This window comes from Cornus florida, unplaced genomic scaffold (assembly GCF_030987335.1).
Source record: "Cornus florida cultivar Cherokee Brave unplaced genomic scaffold, ASM3098733v1 CherokeeBrave_3.0.0_Hap2_Chr05, whole genome shotgun sequence".
NCBI lineage: Eukaryota > Viridiplantae > Streptophyta > Magnoliopsida > Cornales > Cornaceae > Cornus > Cornus florida.
In genome coordinates, this window is record NW_026775575.1 from 49,772,006 (window position 1) to 49,787,427 (window position 15,422).

Below are 15,422 nucleotides of genomic sequence, written 5' to 3' on the forward strand. Positions count from 1 at the left end.
TGGATTGTGACACTTCAGTACCAATATTGAAAAATTGGGATGGTTGATGAGATGTAAATTAGGATTCTCTTTCGAAAAATTGGTCAAATGGCTCAAAAACATCATTTGATTAGTTGAATTGGGATTTATAGTTGTAATATGATAATGGAAGATTCATAGAATTCTAACTTAAGTATTAAAAATATAGCTAAAAGATTGAGAAAATGACCGGGGAATTGTAGTTGTAGGATGAAATAGCATACAATGTAGATGGGTTCCATTAAATAAAAAGAGTTGATGGTTCTTTCCACGAGAGAGAGACTTCTTAGGAAATTACTCCAAATGGTAACCAAAAAGTAATTTTTGACAATTTTTTCACTCAAACACGCCCTTAGTCCAACTTTTGGGCTGCCGCTACCGTGGATTGAGCCGTGTGTCAAGAAAAAGTTAATTAAACAGGCGGGCTCTGCATGCGGCAAGTGGATCGACAAATTTGACCAAAAATCGTTAAAAATAGGACCAATGGAGCTGCTCAGTAGTAGTCACAGTAACTACTGCAGCAATTGCTGCACGTGAGATATTGCCGTTGTCACAATCACAGCTATATGTGATACTCTTGATCATGCATCAATTTCAAGAGTTAGGAAAAAGTTGGTAAGTTAATTAATTCGAAGGATGAATGTGGTCTCACGTAATCTTTCAAAAAATATATATATTTATGTATATGTGGTCTTACGTATAATGATCAGTTTGGCATGCGCAAGGACAAGCAAAATATTAGTACAGTGATTATAGTGTGTTTTGGGTGTTTATTTGATTTTAGTTGAATGATATCACTTTAAAATTTAAATATTTATAACATAAATGAGAAAAAAAAAAAATTACAATTAGTAGTATGGATTCATATGCACTCTTATCTCATTGATATATACTCGTTAGAAGACACTATTACTTCAAATATATATATATAGTTTCATGATTTAACTTTTTAATCTAAAAAGTTATTGCTGAACCTTGTCGTCGATAAAACGCTGAAGACTTTGAATAAAGAAAAGAGAAGTGCTTTGGAAAATCATGTCCAATTATTAGAATCTCACCTTATCTGAAATCCCACTTATAAACGTGTCGATAACATTCAAACTTCATAATTCACCTAAAATTACAAATTTTGAAAACTAAAAAGTTAAGCAAAAAGAACATCTTAACTCATTTGACAAGACAAATAAAAATTAAATTAAAACATCAATATAGTAAGTTATTGTTGGTGTGTTGAATAGCATTAATTATTATTACAAATTCCAATAACAAATTTATACTCCCTGTTCTGAGAACTCTGATTCACAAATGGTGAGTTATTTTGGGACTTAAAAAGTATTGTCACGTGAAGTCACTAGCTGTCCTTTGATTACATAAAAAAAATAGAAACATAATACATGGACAAGAAATCAAATGACCATCATCATCACTAACTCAAGATTCAAAGGATGATTTTTATTAGAAAAATGTATATGCATTAAATTCGCAACGTTGTTGCTCCTTTTTGACTTAATAGTCTGTATGTTCTCTATATTCTGAATTGATTAAGTTGGGTAGAGTCTGGATAAGATGACAGATGAGCTTCAGTGGTCAAATTCAATCCAACTGGACATTGAATCCACGTTTTAATGACCAAAGTTCAACTCCTACCTAAATCTTTAAGATCGACTTAAGTATAATAAGGATTGAATTGATTTAAGTTGACAACAACCCAAGAACTATTATGCCTGAATTACAATATATCCCAAAAAAAAAATCATAAATGTAAAGTCTTATGAACTATGATATTCTAATATTATTAATAATAATTAAAAAAAATATATGTTATATGCATAATGTACAAAAAATAAAAAAATAAAAATAAAAATAAAAAATCCCTACATTTCTCAAATTGGCCAAAATTAAAATACCTAAAATGTCCTTAAAGTAAAATAAAAATAATAAAAAAATACTTATATGCACAAATTTAATTAAGGGTATTTTGAAGTTTTTATAAAAAAAAATCAAAATTTACTATAAATTTTAAATTATAAGAATTTATATGTACATATGAAATAATATGAGTATTTCTTGCACATTTTTTACTCTAATAGAAATTTTTTGCACTTCACCATATTAATAATCGTGCATTGTTACAAATGCTCCCACCTCAAATAATTCTACAGATTTCCGAAGAGTTGGTCATCCAACCAAACCTATCCCTATCAAATGGGGGCAATTCTAGAGTCGTCGTCGTAGATGCAAGATAAATTATCAACCACACTCTTAATCAAGGAGATTAGGAGACATTTATCCCAAAGATTAAGTTGTCAATCTTTCAATGAAATGCTACAATTGTGGCACTCCTAATTTCTACATATAAGTTGGTCGGGCATATATATATAAATTATGAGATATCAAACACCTATCAATAAACAAGCATAAAATACAAGAGGCAATAAAGAAAGAATTAAAGGCGGAAGAAAAAACTATTATTAAATAAATTCTAACATCCATAAATTCTTAAACTTCATTTATTACAACTTAGGAATCTCGTAAAACAAGGGCCCCTAAATTCAAATCCATAATCCACAAAAAAATAAAAATAAAATAAATCTAAAGAGTAATATCAAATCCTTACTGAGTAATAACCGGAAACAAAAGGATGATGAATACCAAAGTTAGGATGAATGTAGTAAGTTATTGTTTGTGTGTTGGATAGCATTAATTATCATTACAAATTTTAATAACAAATTTATATTTCCTCGTTTCAAAATAGTTGTCTGTTCGAGAACTAAGATTCAGAAATGTTGAGTCACAGGCAATTATTTTGGGACTTGCAAAGTATTGTCCTATGACAACTTAAACCTTACACTAATTACTTTATAAGATGAATAAGTATTACTTTTGGTGATTATTAATTAAAATTATACCGTATATAAATGAGTATTGCTATAATAAGGACTCTTGTAAGCTTCTTTTGTTAAAAAAAAAAAAAAAAAAAAAAAAAAAAAAAAAAAACAACTAGTTTTTCTAAATGAATATGACAATCATTAATTATCACATCAAGTCGGTTGTACAGTTAAGTAAAAACAGTAGTCAAGTATATTATTTTTCTAAATAAAATATGTCATGTGATCTTTGCCCTTTTTCGTACTTTTGCATTTCATTTTATATTTTTAATAAATAACATTCTAAAATAATCTATCAAAAGTGGAGTTGTTAGAATTTTTCAAAGACAAGTGTAGGGTGTGATGATAATTTTGAAGCATAAACAAAACAGTACCATTTCATCTCTAATATATATATATATTTTTTCTTTTAAAAAGTAGTCTAACAAGATATAATAGTACAGTAGAATACTAATTTCCTAAAACATTTCATGAAGTCACTAGCTGTCCTTTGATTACATAAAAAATGGAAACATAATACATGGACAAGAAATCAAATGACCATCATCAGGCAAAGGATGATTTTTATTAGTAAAAGGTATATGCCATTAAAATCCCAATGTTGTTGCTCCTTTTTTCACTTAATAGTCTGTATTCTAGATTCTGAACTGATTAGGACAATATGGTAATTTTCTACTCAATGTGTGATCTATCAGTTTATGAAGGAATAAAGGTGTTAAGTTGGCTACAGAGTCTGATAAGATGACAGATGAGCTTCCGTCATCAAAATCAATCCAACTGGACATTGAATCCAAGTTTTAACGACCAGCGTTCAACCCCTACCTAAATCTTTAAGATCGACTTAAGTATAATAAGGATTGAATTGATTTAAGTTGACAATAACCCAAGAACTATTATAAGTCTGAAATTACAATATATTCCAAAAATATATATATCATAAATATAAAGTCTCATGAACTATGATATTCTAATATTATTAATAAGGGTAAAGTGCAAAAAAAAAAAAAAAACAAAAACAAAAACAAAAACAAAAAACAAGACAAAACAAAACACACCTTATATTTCTCAAATTGGCCAAATAAGGATATTTTCTCAATTTGAAAATTGAAATACCTAAAACACCCTTAAAGCAAATAATAATAATAATAAAACACTTACATGCACAAATTTTATTAAGGGTATTTTGAAGTATTTATAAAAAAAAAATCAAAATTTACTACAAATTTTAAATTAAGGGATTTATATGTACATATGAAATAATATGGGCGTTTCTTGCACATTTTTTACTCTAGCAAGAATTTTTTGCACTTCACCGTATTAATAATTGTGCATTGTTACAAATGCTCCCACCTCAAATAATTCTACCAATTTTCGAAGAGTTGGTCATCCTACCAAACCCATCCCTATCAATGGGGGTCTAGAGATGTCGATGCAAGATAAATTATCAACCACACTCATAATCAAGGAGATTAGGAGGCATTTATCCGAAAAATTAAGTTGTCAATCTTTCATGAAATGGTACAATTGTGACACTCCTAATTTCCACATATAAGTTGGCCAAGCTTATTTATAAAAATTAGGAAATACCAGACACCTGACAATAAACAAGCGTAGAATACAAGAGGCAATAATGAAAGAATTAAAGGCGGAAGAAAAAACTGTCATTAAATAAACTCTAACATCCATAAATCCTTAAATTTCATTTATTACAACCCAGAAATCCCGTAAAATAAGGACTCCTAATTTCAAATCCATAATCCAAAAAAAAAAAAAAAAAAAAAAATCTAACGAGTAATATCAAATCCTTACTCAGTAATAACCGGAAAGAAAGGATGATGAAGGCCAAAGTTATAATGAATGTAATCCTTAACTCTGTGGCTGAAACTGACATGGACTTGAAATATCAACAAAAACCTGCGAGTAAGTCCTCTATACTACAACCTAACAAAAAACCGATAAACCAATCATCTTTAACCAAACCAACTCGATAAAGAACAAAACATCTAACTCAATTCCCATAACATGTGATCAATAAATATAAACATAAATTAATAGACAACTCAACCATGCAGTGGCAAATCAACTGTCACGCCCCAAAAATTCTAACACAAGAACTATTGTCTTATACTAAAATCTAGTGTGTGATGTGATACCCCTCAGATCCGAGACACGGATTGATTAGGCCCAGGCCCAAACCCGAGGGAAATATCAAATAATTAATATGTTATAACGAACACAGATGACAAAATGAATTTAAGAAATAAAGTTTAAACTGAAAGAAACTAAAATAAAATCCTCAAATAATAAAGATTAAATAATCCAAACTCCAAAACTCCGTAAGTTACAACTCGGGAATCCATCTAGTGGACCCCTTATTTTTAAAAATCCCAAATGAAACTAAAATATCTGAAATAGAAACTAAAGGTAAACATAGAAAAGATTCCTACGTAGTCGGAGGAATGAATGTCTGTATCTGCTCTGCACGTCCAAGCTCTAACCCTCGAACTGACGAATACCTGAAAAATAAAAGAGTGGGTCAGGCCCACATGTAAGTCCTATTGTACTACGATCCAAACAGTAATCCGATACGCAGCTACATCATAGGAAGACTCGAAAATATCTAGAGTAGTCCATATGTATATATAGTACACACTATAGGACGCTCACTAGTCCAGTAGGTCTGTCTCAGCCTGAATAGGGATACCATGCAAATCGCACAATAATGTGGTCATGTGTACCTAGACCTACCAAGGAACAACACCTATGTCCAGTTATCCATCCTAGGCGATATACGCGCCCTAACCATGGTCTTAAGACTTAAGCTCATACCATGGTACCATATAATAAATATATAAAGTCCGTACTTCTCCTAATACGAAGTACCATCCATCTGTGTAGTGGTCTGGTATTGGTATAACCATCCGTTCTGAAACCATTTTAAGTCAATCAATTATTTGTTGACCTATCACAAGTAGGTAATGGACTTAACCTATATGGTTAATCCGCACCTTAATGCAAATTAGGTAGGACTTAGTGTTTGAACCAGTCCTTACCTAGTATCTCACCGTCCCATACCGGTACATACAATCCTCCAGTTTGCACAGTTAACCAAACATTGATAAATGCATATCAATTATACTCTAGAATAAGCACACATACAAATCTAATAAGTGTATGATCAAATTAAATATCCAGTATATGATCTGGAAGTCACATTCCAGTCCTTTAAATTGCCAGAGTAAAATACAGCATCTAATTCCTCTAAAATAGTACCATAACTTGATGCAATAAGTAGTATAGTTAAACATCAATTAATTTCTATTTAAGCATACATATTTTTTTCCAGAATATATATGTATATGCTTATGCAATAGTTGAAACATGAATACAGTTTAGATTTATACCAGAAACCAAAGTGCTTATAGAACACAGTAAGCAATGTCAAAGTATAGTTCAACCTTCCACATGCAGTGTATTATTTAACTGTAGGTTATTTTATGCTTCAAAATTAATACTACATGCTTCCCAATCTTTTTACATCTCTAGAACAATTTTATAAACCATCCACAGCCCCTGGAACAACTCAGAAATCTTCCTGTAGGCCAAACAGAAAATAGAACGTGAAAAAAAATACAAAAATAAAAGAGGAGCCGCCTCCCCCCCTTGGTGGAGCCACCTCCACCACAAGTGGAGCCAGCTCTACCCCTTGTAGAGGTGGCTCCACCCTTGTGGTGAGCCGGCTCTACTCCCCTGTGACCCCCTGTGACCCGTTTGCGCGTAGTTTGATCATCTTCTTCGCCTCCGGTGGGGTTCAAAGGCTCTGAACAATTTTTATAACTTATTCTAGAGTTCAATTGATGTCCTATAATTAATTAAAATCATGCATTCCTTCCAAGACACATAAGGCTAACAAGTTTAAAAAACCATGCAAACAGATTCTTAACAGAACAACTTCCTACACACAAAACAGATTCATGCAACGATTTAACAGTCGATTCAACCATGCTTCCAAGATTGATATTAACTTCAATTTAATCTGTTTTAATGCTTGATTAATCCCTAGAGTCTAAATAGGCATGCATAGAATACGAATTAAAGGGAAAAAGAAGAACAAGACTTGCCTGTAGTTTCAGATTTTGAAATTGTAATCCATTGTCTCTAAAGTTTCCGACAACGTCCTAGATTGCCGTCCCCCTCCTTCGGTGCTCTTGGTTCAACCCAGAAGCAACCCCGTTCCTTTCTCCTTAAAGCTCCCTTTCAAACTCTCAGAACTCTCTCTCTGTTGCTCTCTGTGTACCTCTCTGTTTCACAGTCGTGACTATGAGAATATGCATATATATAGACTTTTAAATCCTAAACCTTAATCCTTATACAACTCGGCCCATTGAACAACCTAGGTTTAAAACAGTGCCAGCTACATGAACTTACGTAAATTTATATGTACAAGAAATATAATAACAATGACTTAAATAAAGAAATAAAAAAACAACCATTAACAACCAATTAATAATTAACAATTAATCAAATAATTAAAACAAATAAATAATTAACAATTAACAAATAATTAACAATTAAACAAAATATATGCAATTTAATCAACACAATAATAAAAACAATTAATCCAATAAAAAGACAATTAAATAAAAATAAAATACCAAAAATATCCTTTTAAAATTAGGGGTATTACACGTGACTCACATCATACATCCACCAAAACCATGATTAAATCAGTAAGAATACATTTTATTTAAAAATTCATCAATCCAAAGGAAATTTATTACATCCCCAACTAATAAAAATTCCAACAACAAAATGAATCTTATTACAAAATGTTTGCTAGGAAACAATAATAAAATCAATATGTGAAAATCCGAAAAATCTCCATCTCCCCTTGAGCCTCCTTTGCAAGCTAAATCCATGTGCACCTGAAAGTAATAAAGGGGTGAGCTCACAAGCTCAACAAGAAATTGCTAAACACTATAATCGTTCAGCAAGTCAATCCTTACTTATAATCGGTATATATGTACTTATATAAGTGACCTCGAAAATATTTACTGATCATTGTCATTCTGTAACTTTAATTCAAACTGTAAACCTGCAACCCATCTAGAATTTAAATTACAAAAATTCCACTTACCTCACATGAGCCCCTGGCTCCCTTCAACCAGTTAGCATTCTAATGCCAATACCTCACATAAGCCCCTAGCTCCACTCCGAATAAATAGTGTGAATTGCATAGTCCCTGACTACTAAATACACACGTGGTTGGGTTGTACGTCTACTCACCCAGATGGCCCCCTGACCACGTCCACATACTAAGGGCACCTTTAGCCCAATGGCCATAACAAAAGAGTAATTCACTCCCGTAGATAGTTCCTGACTGCACTTAACAAATTCATCATTGGGTAAGTCCTATACTACTGCTCGGACTATATCAATAATATCTATAGCCGTTAATCAAAACTGTTTATTAAATTAATTAAACATTTAATAAAATAAACCATAACCAAATGTTCAGATTTACTTAACTTAAATAATCCTTTAATACAAAGGTGGCCCGATAGTAACCCCAAAGTGTCACACTTGAAAAGTGAACTTAAAAGATCAAACCCGACCCGACATGCACTCCGATTGACCCATACTCTACGTACTCTCTAATTCTCGCATGATGCTTTTATGCTTAAAATTATGACTCAAAATACTCCAAAACCATTACTTATAATCTCTCTCTCATTGGCAATCACTATAAATTCTTGTGGTCACCGGTAATAACAAAACTAAGAATTACTAATTCTAAATCAATATCTCTCATGAATACCTAGCTGCATGTCATTCTGTAGTAGACAATTCTCTCTTTTTAATCATGGTGAATGGTGAACCCTTGCCTTACACTAGTCAGACTAGGCTAATTTGTTAGGCTACAATTAGAATGTAATCACCACATATAGTAAATTAAGTTTCAGTCAAACCTTAGTCATGGGCCTAACAAACTAATCCTGAAAGTCACCACCCAATTACATATCCTCAAGAGCATCACTGTATCATCCTCTAAACTTGCCATTGATACATAATGTATATGTAACTTATATATAAAATAGTAATACCATAGATGCAAAACTACCAATAGCCAAGTTGAACTACTTGAACAACTAATCCACATATATGTGTGCAATAAAATACCATCTATTAGATATATCTCTAAATTCTTCTAATTTATATGCACAACACATGCACAACATCAAGAGTTCATAATTCTCCCAAATAAATTCTTACACCAGATTATTAAATAATTATCTCCCAATAAATAATCTAACATTCAGTACTAGTGTATCCATGACTATATCAATCAGTACTAAAAACTCTAAACAACAATGTATAATTTAATCAATACAGACTACTTTCATGGATCAACCCATTATTGTTCATTCACTTTATGTACTTAAAGATTAAAATCCCAGAATAAGCATACCCACGATCACAAGGGACTACTGTGCGACATTACCTAGATCTCATGTACATATATGTATGTAATAACATATCCATGTAATCAGGAATCAATCCTTTGAACAATTTCAAGATATTTGGGCTACCTACTGAACTATCAATATTCACTTGCTATTCATAACATGAAAGATATATCTTTAATTAATCGCTAATAGTAGCAAATTAGATTATATTACATATAAGAGATTAAAAGCAAGAATTAACTTGCCTGACTTTTCTTCGCTTCACAATAACGAACGTGTAGAATCCTCAGGATAGCAACGTAAGTAAAAACCTAATACAACTAATTCTAGACATATGCATATACATATATATCCAGTGGTTGAGTTCAATTAAAACTCCTTTAAATTTCAAAATAAATTAGATGATAGCTTTATCTCCTTATATATATAACTAACGATATATATATATATATATATATATATATATATATATATATATATATAACACGTCTCTTAAAAAAAATACGGTTGTTATATCAACCATGCCAGTAAATCTTACCACATATACCCAGACAACTCAACCATGCCTTGGCAAATTATCCATGCCAATAGGTACTTGTGATTCTGCATTAATAGTTAGCCCACAATGGTTCCACATCACAATCCGTAACCCCAATATGATAAATATCATTTATAGTGTATATAACATGGATTTATTTTATCCCTTCCCGTTAATGATTTCGATGAAACAAAAAAGCTTACGCGAACTACTTAAAGGTCACGCCACTCCCATGGCGAGGTTTCGGGCATCGCCCCAGATACCAGAATACACTAATAAAACTCTATGTCAAAACTTCATTGTTTCGAAAAATTATCGAGTCTTAAAGTACAAAAGTTAGTTGGAAAATTATCGAGTCTTAAATTACCCCAAGGCTTATGGCATTTCTCGTTCTTGCTGCATGCCTCAGGTAGGCATGATGGAGCTAGGTACCCAAGAGTTTACCTCCTTATCGAGCCATACGATATGTAGGGTATCTTTTATCCTGGGCATTAAGTACTTTTTTTCATTATTTAACTGGCGGTAGCCGAACTGATCAATGATGACACGTCAAGGCATTAAATGTGATGTTAAGGCTCTCTGTCACAACATACATCCACCATCTCATTAATCTGGCTCTTTTACATACGTGGAGCATATTCTAACTTCTCAGCCATCAATCCAAGATTCTTTAGAGTATCCTAAAGGAGTTGGTCCCAAGCATCCGAGAAAGCCCTACCTTTATCTCTTGTGCTGCTTAGTCCCCGACCTATCAATGCTTGATACTTCGCTTTGCAGGTGATATTAGCTTAGTGTGTCTCGATGGTGAGACATGTCGAGGCTTGGTGACCTGGTGATGCTAGGGTTTTGAGAACTCGAGGGTGAGACTTATCGAGCGATAGTTGACCTGGTGCAATACCAGGGTTTTAAGGACTCGAAGGTGGGGCTTATTGAGCGATGATTAACCTAGTGTAAAGCCAGGGTTTTGAGGACTTGAAGGTGAGACCTATCGAGAGATAGTTGACCTGGTGCGATGCCAGCGTTTAAGGATTTGAGAGCAAAGCCCATCGAAGTATGGTCGATCTGGTGCGATGCCAGGGTTTTAAGGACTAAAGGGCAGTACTATTGAAGTATGGTCAAATTGGTGTGATGATAGGGTTTTAAGGACTAAAGAGTGGGGCCCATCAAAGTATGTTGGTGCAAAAAGTTTTGTGTCAAGCACTTTTTTTTACTTTTCAATGCCGCCATGTGGACGTAGCAGGCTAAGGTTTTTTTACTTTTCTTTGTGCCACATAAGATGGCAATATTCATCACCTACATGTTTCAATCTTCCAGATTTGTGTAGAAAACTATGAAGTGCAGAGAGTAACGCAAGATTTTAGAATATTAGAGTGCTTGTAAATTACAGAATAATCCAAAAGAATAAATTTTTGTATACTTTATAAGTATTTTAATGGAGACTTCTAGAGAGTAACTTCCAGTAGGAGGATTATGCCTATAAATAACTAAGGGTGTCATTTGTAAAAATCAAACTATTAAATTAGTGAGGAGTTCCGATGGTGAGCGAATGTGTGTTCGCACTTAGATTAATAGAGACAACGACTTAATTTGCTATGCTAGAATAGTGAAGATAACAAGATGAATGGCTAAGAATAGTGATTATTATGGAAATATTTTACTGATATATTTGTGTGTTGAATAAACCCACATCCATTTGCCAAAAAAATAAAAAAAAAATCATACATTATTATTATTAATTTTATTGACGATTTTATAAAATAAAAAATACAAATTCTCAAACATCCACTAACCATCACCTTTATTACACTTAAACTACATTCAGTGAATTAGTGAGCTTTGCGCCATCGTATTAGTCCACTCTGGTCTGATTTGTTAATTGGAAGCTCATAGTGGCTTAATGTTTTACAAAATTATAGAATTTGAAGGCTTCAATTGCATAATTGATTTATAATTTCCTTCCACAAAAACGAGAGCAGATTAGCCAATGTCGTAGGTCAACTTATCTTAAAGAAAAAAAAAAGTTACATAATACAAGCAAGATGAATCCTCTTTTCAAACCCAAACCTCCAAATCATGGTAATCCTCCGTCCCTGAGAAATCCAATTGCAAATCACCTAAAGTCTCCATTTATGCCACTGATCCACCATAGCACTACTTCATCCTTCATACCAAACTCTTTGAAAAAGCATACAGTCCATAAGAAATCCATCACCAAACCAATACAGCAGCCAAAAATCTCCACTACTAATCCATCCCAACCATCATTTACACAACAATTCTTACCTTCCTCCAAGCAAAATACTCCTAAACTGATTCATAAAAAACCTTCAACTGCTATTCCCTCCCTCACACAAGTATATCCACCACCAATTCCATCCTCAGTTTCAGGCCAACCACATTGCCATTTCCCTTCACCAACCATAAAACCTATACAACCAACCAACACTGCCAAACATAGACACATTAATAGCTCACCAAATGGACAGACTAGCAGCTCAAAGACGGCTCATCATCAACCCTCACCTCCGGGTAAATTGCGCAGAAACTTTAACCCACTGCTGCACTCTTCTCCAGCTCATTAAATTGACAGGTTTCAAGAGCAATTGGAATGGAAGGATGAGAACTTGGGGAAAGCAATGGAGATGTATGATAAGCAGAAGAAGCTTAATTGTTAATTAAAAACTGAGCTTGATAAAGTCAAGCTATAAATCAAGCTTTTACAACAGGCTCCAGCAACCACCCCCACAGCCACCACTTCCTCCTCCAATGGCATCGATCATCCCACCATAGTGGGCCCAGGTTTGATCTCTAATTCAAATTCAAATTTGAATCACACAAACACTGCTTTGCATACATCACCAAAACAGACAACATGTAACCTGCAAAGATCAGTCCAAACCATGCCTCACACAGTCAAAGTTGGTAAAACCATTGACCACTTTCCACATCTTACCACAGACATCCATCCTCCCCCAACCACTGCATTAAATGATGAACCTGACATAGACACCAACCTACTCAACCTCGAAAACACTACAACCATGCCCCTACTACCTCAGCTAAATACACATGGGTCAAAAACATGAACTGATGTTGTAAAACAAAGTAACAACAAAATGGTGCTCAAATTTTATAGTTTATCATCTCATTCATCCATTATCGAACCTCCCCAAGAGATTGCTGAAGAAGGGCTATAATTTTGGGGATCACTTCACTTGGTTGGGAAATCGTTTCACAAAAGACTCCCCTTTAAGGTTGTTCAAGCTGCAGCAGCCAAGCTCTGGACTTCACATGGCCTCACACATACATTTTTGGGAGAAAACAATTTATTTATCTTCAGATTCAACTCCTCATCCCAAGTAGAAAAGGTTCTATCATTAGGACCATGGTCCATTGCTGGACATCCCTTCTTCATGATGAGATGGATAAACCAATCTCACTTACAGCCTTCAACCATTGCCAGCATTCCAACTTGGATTAAATTCTACAACATTCCACTTGAATATTGGACAGCTAATGGCCTCAGCTATATTGCCAGTTCAGTGGGAAAACCTCTATATGCTGATCAAGCAACAACAGAGAGAACAAAACTCAAATTTGCAAGGCTGTGCATAAACATTAACCTCAAAAACCCTCTGCAGAATGAAGTTTAACTCAAAATGGATGGTAATATAGTGGATATCAGACTTGAATATCAGTGGATCCCAAAATTCTGCAGCAAATGTTACCAACTTAATCACTCTGACACCTCCTGTCCACTTAATATCCTAAATAATCCTACCCAGCACCATATCAATTCAGCTCCATCTCAACAACAAAACAATCAAGCTTCATTACAGCGGGGCACCAGTCCAAGACTAGCATTGGTGGAGCACAGTCCAGCAATCCAGCCAACTACTGAATGGGTCACCATCAGAAAGAAAAAGAAGAACAAATCACAACTCAACAATAGCCAATCATCCAAACTACCTTCCCTCTCTTCCCCAGCACCATATCAATTCAGCTCCATCTCAACAACAAAACAATCAAGCTCCATTACAGCAGGGCACCAGTCCAAGACTTGTATTGGTGGAGCACAGTCCAGCAATCCAGCCAACTACTGAATGGGTCACCATCAGAAAGAAAAAGAAGAACAAATCACAACTCAACAATAGCCAATCATCCAAACTACCTTCCCTCTCCTCCCCAGCACCATATCAATTCAGCTCCATCTCAATAACAAAACAATCAAGCTCCATTGCAGCAGGGCACCAATCCAAGACTACCATTGGTGGAGCACAGTCCAGCAATCCAGCCAACTACTGAATGGGTCACCATCAGAAAGAAAAAGAAGAACAAATCACAACTCAACAATAGCCAATCATCCAAACTACCTTCCCTCTCCTCCCCAGCAGTTAACAACACCAATCACTTCCAACCTTTAGCATGTTCACAACACCACACCATCCAAAAGAGCATTATGAATCCCACCACCCAACCTTCATACTAAACCCCCCCACCTTCTAACCATACTATAACAGACAAACCCATTATATGCCACAACTCAGACTCTCATACACACACACCACCATTCTCCCCATTATGCAGTAAAAAACTAAACTTCTTTCAAGACAATTCCCCTCTCTCTCCAATTAACCCCACATCAGTTCCTTCAACCTTGCCTGAAACACAACACCCTTCCTCTGTATTTCCATAAAAAACCATATCACCTACAACTTACCCTCAATGCAACAAAAAATGCAAGAAAACACATTTCAAAAACCCACGTACCTTATCAAACCCTACACAAAGTCCTTTACCTTCCCACCAGACCTCTCTGTCTCCCAGCCCAAAGAGATATACTACCATTGTCATTTCCACCCTCTCAGATCCAGGAGGTACTCAATAGAAAGCCTCACAATCAATGAAAAACTTGAAGAAGGCAGCAAGGAAGAAGATTGCTCCCTGCAATGATCTAATGTCTGAAGGACATCTTAGAGGTTCTTTCCCACCTTCTTTTAAATGATCTCTCTCCTTACATGGAACATTAGGGGGTTAAACCAACCCCCTAAACAATAAGAGATTAAGAGGCTGATCTCTGATAACAAAATTGACATAGCCTCAATAGTGGAGACCAAAGTGTTCCCCACAAATGTTGCAGCTATCCACAGGAATATTGCTCCTACTTGGAGCTTGGTACACAACTACTCCTTCTCTGACTTAGGCAGAATTTGGGTGTTATGGAACCCCAACACCATTAAACTCACTGTCATCACCACCACAGCACAGGCTATTCACTGCTCAGTCTCAGTTATTGGCCTAAATGTTGTTTTTTTCACATCATTTATTTATGCTGCTAATGTTGCAACTGATAGGCAGCTTCTCTGGGATGATCTAATCAATCATGCTCAATTATTTTTCGACACACCATGGCTCTTAATGGGTGACTTCAATGTTATACCAAACATTGGGGAAACTCATGGAGGTTCAATGAGATGGAGCAATGCAATGACAGACTTCAGTGACTGTCTG